We start from the raw sequence: 10,899 nt of genomic DNA on the forward strand, positions 1-10,899 counted from the left end.
CTGTGCACTAGTATTCAGAGAGATGGTGGTGGTGTGTATTGTGTCTGTGAAAACGTAATTTGTGTCGTACAATCCACTGCTGACTCTCTGAGAAGGTGTGGTGTATGAATACAGGTGCATGGGCAATTACAGCATATGTGCATATGCCTCTGAAAAACAGTAATAACGTTTACTAGAAGCAATTTTGCTAATGGAATTATAACGCAAAAATGCTTCTATTTAAGTTGGAAATGTACATATGACCATTTCAAATTCTACCTTTCTATCCCTTTAAAGGGACATTATACACTCATTTTTTCTTTGCATAAATGTTTTGTAGATGATCTATTTATTTAGCCCATAAAGTTAGTTTTTTTTTTAAATGTATAGTTTTGCTTATTTTTAAATAACATTGCTCTGATTTTCAGTCTCCTAACCAAGCCCTGCATGTACTGCATGTGAGTATCTGAGTCCAGGGGATGAATTTAAAAGTGAGGCCACTGGACGAATATTTAACCATCATGAATGCTTAAATTGCAGATCTGTAAATTGTATTTACTTGTTAACATGCATCTCCTGCAACATACAGTACACAGGTCTTACAACAAGGGAGGTAAGAAGTAGGATACGGGAGCATGTCACAAACATCAAGCAAGGAACTATGACTACACCCCTTATAGAACATTTTTCATGGAAACACAATAAAAGTCCAAATACGCTGAGATGGACAATAATTCAGAAAGTTAGGGCACCTGCTAGAGGAGGAAACCTAGATTACATCTTAGGTAAACAAGAAGTGTACTGGATGATAAAATTGCAGACCAGATTTCCAAAGGGTCTAAATATGGAATCCGATGTAATAAACTTCTGGCAGTGAAAAAGATCCCTTAAAAATAAAAATAAAAATAAATAAAAAGAAAAGATAAGCTAAGGAGCAAAATAGTCAGGTCAGAACGAAAATGGGTGTTCAAATATGAGTACTACATCATAATACCTTTGACAAGTTTATTAAGATCAAAAATCATAATCGCCTTTTTGAAAGGAATAAGAGAAATAGATAAATGAACAAAATAAACAAATACAATAAACATAGCTTCAATTTGAGCAAAAATAATCTGACATATTATAAAATACAATTACTAGGTAATAAAGAAACATTTACAAAGAGATATGTATGTAAAAGGAATGGGTAAAGAGCTTCAGCAGCAGCGGTTTAACGATATACTAGGAAAATGTACTTAGTAACATATATCAAACAGATAAAATGTGTAAAATGTGTATAATAAATTTACAAATGTATACAGAAACTAAGTTACTTTCACTGATTGCATTGAAATGTATCACCGGTAGCAATTGAGTAGCGTCATGTTTTTATTTAACCAATGAGAAATAACCTTTTGTGTTTTAAAGCACGGAGGTGTGTGAGGGGGTCATACAGCTTTGACTACGGCTATTGGCCGAAACGCGTCAGCTGACCCTCTGACGCTACCTCAGTGGAAGCACCATGTGTGTTTGATTGCAAGCACACGGATTGTTTGTTTGTTTGCTGACTTTGCTGCTGCAAGGAAAAAGTTTTAATGAAATTGAATTAATAAAGCACTTTGGATTTTAACCAGAGCTCCCTGGGTACTTTCTTCTTTATTGGTATGAATACAGGTGCATGGGCAATTACAGCATATGTGCATATGCCTCTGAAAAACAGTAATAACGTTTACTAGAAGCAATTTTGCTAATGGAATTATAACGCAAAAATGCTTCTATTTAAGTTGGAAATGTACATATGACCATTTCAATTTCTACCTTTCTATCCCTTTAAAGGGACATTATACACTCATTTTTTCTTTGCATAAATGTTTTGTAGATGATCTATTTATTTAGCCCATAAAGTTAGTTTTTTTTTAAAATGTATAGTTTTGCTTATTTTTAAATAACATTGCTCTGATTTTCAGACTCCTAACCAAGCCCCAAAGTTTTATGAGAATACTGATGTATACCTACTCCAGCTTGCTCCTGTTTGTGTAAAGGGTCTTTTCATATGCAAAAGAAGGGGGAGTGTCTTATTTTTATATATATATATATATATATACTGAAAAAAAGCACATGCTGAGCTGTATAATTATGGCTTTCTATAAACTTTAATGCATAGGTATGTAGATTATCTGTACACAGATAGTAGACATGGAATTTCACAACTATATGTCCCACACATACACACACACATGCTTCAAGTGGTTTCCTCAAATTCAACTGAAAATGCAACTTTTAATGAATTTCATATTCTCAAAATTATTCAGCCTTCTTAATAGAACCCCTCAAAACAGCACAAAGATATGAATTTATTTGCCAGAAAATTAATTCTCAGAAAAAACACTGACACAACTCTAGATATTAATGATCAGTTAGTGTTACTGGAATTGGAAGAATTGGAATGGCACAAGATATAAGTATAGGCCACACTAATATTAGAAATAATTCCATATTTATGCCCCCACTATCATCAGTACAAAGTGTTCATAACTTTGTAAGATTGGTTGAAAAGACATTGATGAGTTAAATATTACAACAGACTTTGAGGACAACCTAAATTCCAAACAAAAGTGGGCCCTTAAAAAATTAAGACAAGATAAAACAATAACAAGAAACCATCTGACAAGGGTGAAAATGTGCTTATCCTAAATACTAAAGATTATGTATAAGACTGTAAGAAGCAATTAATGGATAAAAAACAATATAAAAAAAAAACAACGGAAGAATATCAAGATATGATAGAACAAATTTTGAAATTAGCCTTTAATAATGGTTTAAAAATAAAAAAATAACTGGACTTTCTCACAGTAAAATATCCATGAATAGCAACATTCTATACGATTCCCAAACTTCACAAAAACAAATTTCCCCCCACCAGGGAGGCCTATAATTTCAGGTCAGGGTAGCCTTACAAAAAAGATTTCAATATATGTAGATTACTGTTTAAGACCATTCCTTGTAACACTGCCCTTATTTATTAAAGACACCCAAGACACTCTGAAAAAACTAAATGATGTTGAAGTCAAGGACAATACAATATTAGTAGCGATCAATGTAGAATCCTTATATTCATCAATCCCTCATAATAAAGGATTAGAAGCAGTTTTCTTAAACAAAGAGGTCAAAAATATGATGAACATACAGAATTTGTTAGAGAACTTTTGCAATTTATTTCAGAACATAATTATTTTGTATTTGATAATAAATTCTACAATCAAACTATTGGCACAGCAATGGGCACAAGTTGTGCACCAACCTATATCTGCCTGTACTTAGGCAAATGGGAAAGGGATATTGTATTTGACTCAGATGAACAAGAAGGGAATCACATAGATCTTTGGCTTAATTTCATAGATGACATCTTAGTCCTATGGAATGGAACAGTTCAGGAACATCTCAATGAGAATGACTTAAACCTACAATTCACATATACACGGGGGCCTATTTATCAAGCCGTCAACTGTGCTGCATTCGCCGGCACCAATACGCTCGCCTAACATCACCTAACATCGCTGCCGCGGACCTGAATATATTCTCCATATTTAACAAAAAAGCTGTCAAAAAGCCGTGCACCAAGTATGGGGCGATGAGCAGCGGACTGTTGATAACTAACAGTCATCGATCTTGCTGCTATTCGGCTTTATCACAGCTTTATTTGTATACTGTCACTAAACACCCCCACTATACTAAACTGTTTAACCCCTATACCGCCACTCCCGGACCCCGCCGCAACTAAATAAAGTTATTAATCCCTAAACCGCGGCTCCCGGAACCCACCGCCACCTACATTATACTTATTAACCCCTAATCTGCCGCCCCCTACTCCGCGGCCACCTACATTATACTTATTAACCCCTAATCTGCCACCCCCTATACCGCCGCCACCTACATAAAGTTATTAACCCCTATCCTGCTGCTCCCGGAGCCCACCACAACTAAATAAATGTATTAACCCCTAAACCACCAGCCACCCACAGCGCCATAAACTAAATTAACCTATTAATCCCTAAACCTAATAACCCACTAACTGTACATTAAATATTAACTCATCCCCATCTTATAATAAATTTAAACTTACCTTTAGATTTAAATTAAACTATATTAAACTAATAATTAACCTATTCTAACTATTATAATAAAATTACATTAAACTATATTAAATTAATAATTAACCTACCCTAACTATTATAATAAAATTACATTAAACTATATTAAATTAATAATTGATCTACCCTAACTTTTATACTAAAATTTACATAAAATTACAAATTAAAATAACTATATTATATATTTAAACACCTAACCCTACTCAAATAATTTAATTCTACACTAAAAAATTACAAAGTTAAAAAAATAACAAACACTAAGTTACACAAAAAAATAAACACTAAGTTACACAAAATAAAAAAAGAAATTATCAAAGCTTTAAACTAATTACACCAAATCTAAGGGCCCTATGAAAATAAAAAATCCCCCCCAAAATAAAAAAACCCTAGCCTACAATAAACTACAAATAGCCCTTAAAAGGGCCTTTTGTGGGGCATTGCCCCAAAGTAATCAGCTCTTTTACCTGTAAAAAAAAAATACAAATACCCCCCCAACAGTAAAACCCACCACCCACACAACCAAACCCCCAAATAAAATACTATCTAAAAAAACCTAAGCTCCCCATTGCCCTGAAAAGGGCATTTGGATTAGCATTGCCCTTAAAAGGGCATTTAGCGCTATTGCAGGCCCAAGTCCTAATCTAAAACTAAAACCCACCCAATAAACCCTTAAAAAAATCCTAGCACTAACCCCAGAAGATTTACTTACAGTTTTGAAGATCCAACATCCATCCTCTAAGAAGCCGGGAGAAATCCTCAACGAAGCGGCCGAAGTCTTCATCCAAGCCCGCAGAAGTCTTCATCCAGACGGCATCTTCTATCTTCATCCATCCCGCGTGGAGCGGCTCCATCTTCAAGACATCCGACATGGAGAATCCTCTTCCTTCCGACAACTACCGACGAATGAAGGTTCCTTTAAATGACATCATCCAAGATGGCGTCCCTTAGATTCCGATTGGCTGATAGAATCTATCAGCCAATCAGAATTAAGGTTGAAAAAATCCTATTGGCTGTTGCAATCAGCCAATAGGATTGAGCTTTGCATCCTATTGGCTGATCTAGGGCAGCGAATTGAAAACCAGGTACGCTGGGCCGGAATAGTGGCAAGCGTACCTGGTAGTTATTTGTTAAGTAGCAAATGTAGTCATATAGTGCCGAATTTGCATTCAGAACATCTGTAGTGACGTAAGCATCGATCTGTGTCAGACTGAGACCTTCGTATCGTATGTTACGTCACAAAATTCTACTTTTGCCGGTCTGTAGCCATTGATAAATAAGGCGAATCAGGCTTGCCACAATTACGTTGCGAAATTCCAGCGTATTTGCGGTTGACGGCTTGATAAATAGGCCCCATGGAGTAAACAAGAGATTGAGTTTTTAGATTTGAAAATAAAAATCAATAATAACAAAATAGAAACATGCACATATAGGAAACCCACAGCAGGTAACTCCCTCCTACTAGCTGATCATCACCATCATCTCTATTCATTGATTAAAAAAGCATTTTTTGGTCATCAAAGTCACAAAATAGGGACACATTACTGTACAAGGAAATAACTTCTACACAGGACTCTAAAGTCAGATTTATCAGCCAATATTTTAACAAGTGGAATAATATTAGAGCCATAATGCAGAAACACTGGCAAGTTCTAACTTTTGATAATGAAATAAAACAAATAGGGGGTGATAGACCACTGATGACAGCAAGAAAGGCACCTAATTTAAAAGAGAAACTAATAACAAGACATTATTTCAAATATAAAGAAACAAATTGGCTCCTGAAGGCATCTTAAACAGATGGTAATGAAAAATGTAAGAGATGCTTAGTTTGCAAAATGATGAATGCTGTAAATATACTATATAAATGTGTATATACTGTATATATATGTATATATATATATATATATATATATATATATATATATATATATATAAATACAATTAAAAAATATCTAATACCCCAAAAAAAAAGGGAAATAAAAATGAGTCACTATCGTGTTTTTACAAAATAGTAAACACAAAAATAACACACAAATAATAGAAATCAATATGTATCAATGTATAATACATGAAACTTTAAGCATGTTGCAAGTTAATGCTTGATAAAGTTATTTCACCCTGAGCGAGTTAACCAATAACATAATTAAGAACTCAGAGGAAGACCTAGTGAATTACATGCCAGATAAAGACCGATTAACACTGAAGGTGTTGGGTGAAACGCGCCTAGCAGTTGCAGTTACCAGAAGGAAATCAGGGGAATCATCTGACCCCTGAATGCTGTGCTACTCAAGTCATCGAAACAGACCGTTATCAGAGGTAGAGCTATAGGCACTGTAGGTTGGCCACCACGAATAAAGAAACACAACGATACACCTCCAAATGAGACTGAGCAGCTGTGAGAGATGTATTATATGAATACACCAAGCTAAGTTCAAGAGTCTTCAATATAGGGTAAAAGGTATCGATATCGCTATATTTATGCACAGTGATGTTTCTGACTGCCAGAATCCTGAGACCGATATGAAGTATACAGGTATGATGAACTATGCTATACATTGCTCCTAGAAGGGTCATCAGTATTAAACACCATCAGTTGGGACGTCCTATATAGCCTGATGAAGTGTTGACATGCACATATACAGTATATGCTTCTTTGATTATTGGGCCTGGAACCTAGGTAGCCTCAGCAAGACATAGCTCCCTCTTTGTATCTAAGGACTCGGAGTAACCCTGTAGGAGTCTATCTATATATTTTTTATAGACGTATCATTTGACTCTATGGAAATTTAAAAGTCTCTTTGAGAGTTCATAAAAGAGACTATCAGGGATGTAATAATTTACTATGACACACTCCGGGAGTCCCCTTAAAATTGGTTCTGTGACCGGTCACTTTTATAGGAAAATATTATCTTGCCATGCATTCAATTAATGTTTGTGTTTATTGTGGTAGGCTTTAACTACTATTCACATTTTGATTGTCTTTTGACACATAAAGAATATTTTGCTTTATTTGAATTACATCTCAGTGTTTTATTTAATTTTTGTATTTTAATATGGATATACCCTTGGGTAGCTGTTTTCAGAGGAAGCAGTCACCTACTTTTCTCTTTATTTCTTTATATGTATATATATATATATATATATATATACTGTGTGTGTGTATATATATATATATATATATATATATATATATATATATATATATATATATATATATATATATACAGTATATAGTAGGATTTTTTTGTACCTTAGTTTGGCTGTGAGCAAGGGCAGACATTAGACCCGAAACATGTTTGGCTGTTGTTGTTTCTTCTTGATTACAGGCTTGTAACCGGATTTTCATGTTTTTACATGCAAAGGATTTAAAAAAAATTCTAAATAAAGTTTTTGATACATTTTTAATCTTTTTCTTCTTTCTTTTATGGTCCGGAGATGCGGATATTCAGGTAGCCCTCAGTTTACGCCGGGGTTAGGTTCCAGGAGGAATGGTTGTAAATCGAAACTGTTGTAAATTGAAACCCAGTTTATAATGTAAGTCAAAGGGAAGTGAGGGGGTTAGGTTCCAGGCCCCTCTCAAAATTGTCATAAGTAACACCTAATACATTATTTTTAAAGCTTTGAAATGAAGACTTTAAATGCTAAACAGCATTATAAACCTAATAATATAGATTGTATTATTATCAAACTAAGTTTAATGAACAAAAACATTTGCTAACAGCACCTATTTAAATAATCACACAACAGACTGCATCATCATCAAACTAAGTTTAATAAACAAAAACGTTTTTTTACTTGCATTTTTCTGCAATCAGTTCTCTGCAATAATAATATTAGGTCTGCACCTATTCTATGCATTTCAATCTGCAGTGATTAAGCAGTTAGGCAACCTCACCTCAAGCAGCTGGACAGGAAGGTAATAGGGAAGTGGCTGCTAAAACTTGTTGCTCGATAGCTAATGTCTGCTCTGTGTACACAGATCAATTTCCAGCTGTTAAGTTGCATAACTTTGCTGCAAAACAAGGGGACAGCTCAACCTACTGGCTATTTTAATTAGTGCACTTTGTTTTCCACAGCTTTTCAATAGTAGTCACATGACTGAAAAAAAGGTTGTTATTCTGAAACGGCACAAATTGAACCAGCGTAAACCGAGGGCCACCTGTATATATATAAACAAAAGTTCAAAGGTATATGCACTCTCACCACCGTCCTGCAACTGCCAGGGTGCTCTTGAGGAGTATACAGCAAGAAACAAAGTGAAGCACTCACTAAACTTTAGATATCAAAGTGAAATATTTATTTAGTGACGTTTTGGGGCCTCAAATGTCCCTTCTTCTGACAATCATGAACAAACTTATAAAGGCATGTGAGCCCCTCCCCCAATCCAGTCATCAATCTCTGGAGACCGTGTGCAAACAGTAAGGGGCTGAACCTTTTTGGTAGCCCAAACAAAACTTATAACATAGAATTGTACATGAAAATGGCCTTAAACAATCAAATGGCAAATGTGCATATCAAATCGTGTAGTGTGATATTTCAATACAGTGTCTCTAAAAATAATAAGTGTTCAGAGATCCCACAATTCTCCTGCTTCCCCAGCCGGTCTATGCCCCGGTTTGTATGTTAATGGAACAATCCATGTTGGTAGTGGTTCCACTGGACAACCTCCATCACTGCCCACATCTTAGGTAATCCGTTGTCAGACATTGTCATGGCAACTGAAGTAAACCATCCAGGAGAACACTCCCAGTATCAGTTACGTCACTCCGACAGCATTACTTAACACACCTAATGTGCATAGTGATAGCCAAACTGGCCATTGTCCCAGCACGCAACACTAAGCTTCCCGCACCCAATGTCAGCTAGTATTCATACTATATAAAGCATACAATACAGAATACCCGGTGATCCGATTACCCTCTCTGTCACGCCAGAGACAAAGCCATACCGGCACCAGCTGATTCCACCCACAATGATAGAAACCCATCCCCCGTAACCTTGTAGGAGCCTCAGGGGCACACCCCCTCTCATATTGGTTTGGAGTCTAGGTAAGCGAGACCCCAATGTCATACAACCGTCTGCCCCAGTGTAAACACCATACCTGTCAGATCATAGGATATCAGTGGTCAACAGGCACAACGGACCAGATTGCCTGCCCAGCAAATGTATACTACCATAATACAAGCCCCAGAGTAGGCAGTGTGATATGATACATCAAACTGCAAGTCAATCCGTAGGACCGTGTGCTCTACATAAACTCATCCGGCCCAAGAATCACCCCCTCAAACCGACATGAGAAACGACTATATAAAGCCAATGTAAGGGCTGTATAGAGCAACCACACAGCCCAAAAGCGAAACTAAAATGGCTAGAGCAGTTTACACCAGTAGCCAACCAAAACCCCTCCCACACACCCCCATAGGAGCAGCAGGGGCGCACCCCCTCTCCTATAGGTTGGGAGCATCAACATCATGTCTATAATAATGGTTTATAGTGAGAGCCACAGGTAAGGCCATATCAGCCAATCTGAACAATACACACTACTCTAAAAGTATAAGCTGTCACTGCTACTCTAGAAGTACACATAAGCACAAAAACAATACGCTAAAAAGAAAAAACTACACAGGTAGCCATAAGCACCAGAGGTCTACGTCCAGTATAAGGGAATACCCACCATCTTGCAGGACTCCAACCAAATCACAGACTCATCCGACTGGTCCATGTAAACATCCTGCAATGCCTCATATATCAAAGACAGTGGTGATCAGACAAAACAAAAATAAACATTATACATAAAAACCCACAACCTAAAGAACTGAGGGAAAATCTTCACCAGCCTCTATTTGGAAAAAATAGTAATAGTGACCTCAGAGTTCTATGGGCCGCCACCAGCTTCCCATGTCCGAATCTAATCTGGAAACAGGGACCCGTCTCATAACCAGCACGGGAGCGGAGAAGATGAATCTCAAACACTATGTGCAACAAGAAAAAATGTGAGTGTTGTGTAAATCAAAAACTACACATAAGACAAATTAGACATAATAAAAAGAGACTAAAGAGGCTCATAATAAAAACAAATCTCCCCCCAGCAGAACTGGTTGTACACTGGGTTCCTCAGTGAATGGAACCGACAGTGTCATAACCTAGGAGAGACCTCTCTATTATCCAGCTAAATGGGTGATGATAGATGACTATGATAGCGGATTGACCAATCAAACCGCTGGGCATACCATAATAGAATCATTTACTCTCATATTAAGATGTGGACGAGGACTATCAAGGAACACCATGTGTTCCTATTTCATGGACAGAACATTCATCAGAGAAAGACTTGCCATCCAGATTGAACATTAAGACCTCTGGGAGCCAGAATCCCCAGCTCATGTATCCATCTGGCCTCCTTCTGCAACAGTGTCTTCGCCATATCTAATTACTGCTCTTTTGTAACATTTATGAAACGTAATTTTATTACATTTTAAGATAAATAAAGACATGTTATATACCACAACAGTTAAATCTGTTAAATCTGTATTGCATGTTCAAACCTTAATACCATAAATAAAAACAGGTTAATAAAACTTTACTCCAGGAGTATATAATGAGCTTGGAAGTTCTAGAGCAGTGCTAATATTGCCGAAAAATGTTCGAATCTGTGAACAATTAATTGATTCTTCCTATAGAAATAAGCATAACCGACAAGTATGGGTTTAAGTTATGCTGTGCCTATGCTAGCTGCAGAAACTTTTTGTTGTGTTGAGTTACTTGATACTTGTTTTAATTATTAACA

Source organism: Bombina bombina, chromosome 3, assembly GCF_027579735.1.
Source record: "Bombina bombina isolate aBomBom1 chromosome 3, aBomBom1.pri, whole genome shotgun sequence".
NCBI classification, from domain to species: domain Eukaryota; kingdom Metazoa; phylum Chordata; class Amphibia; order Anura; family Bombinatoridae; genus Bombina; species Bombina bombina.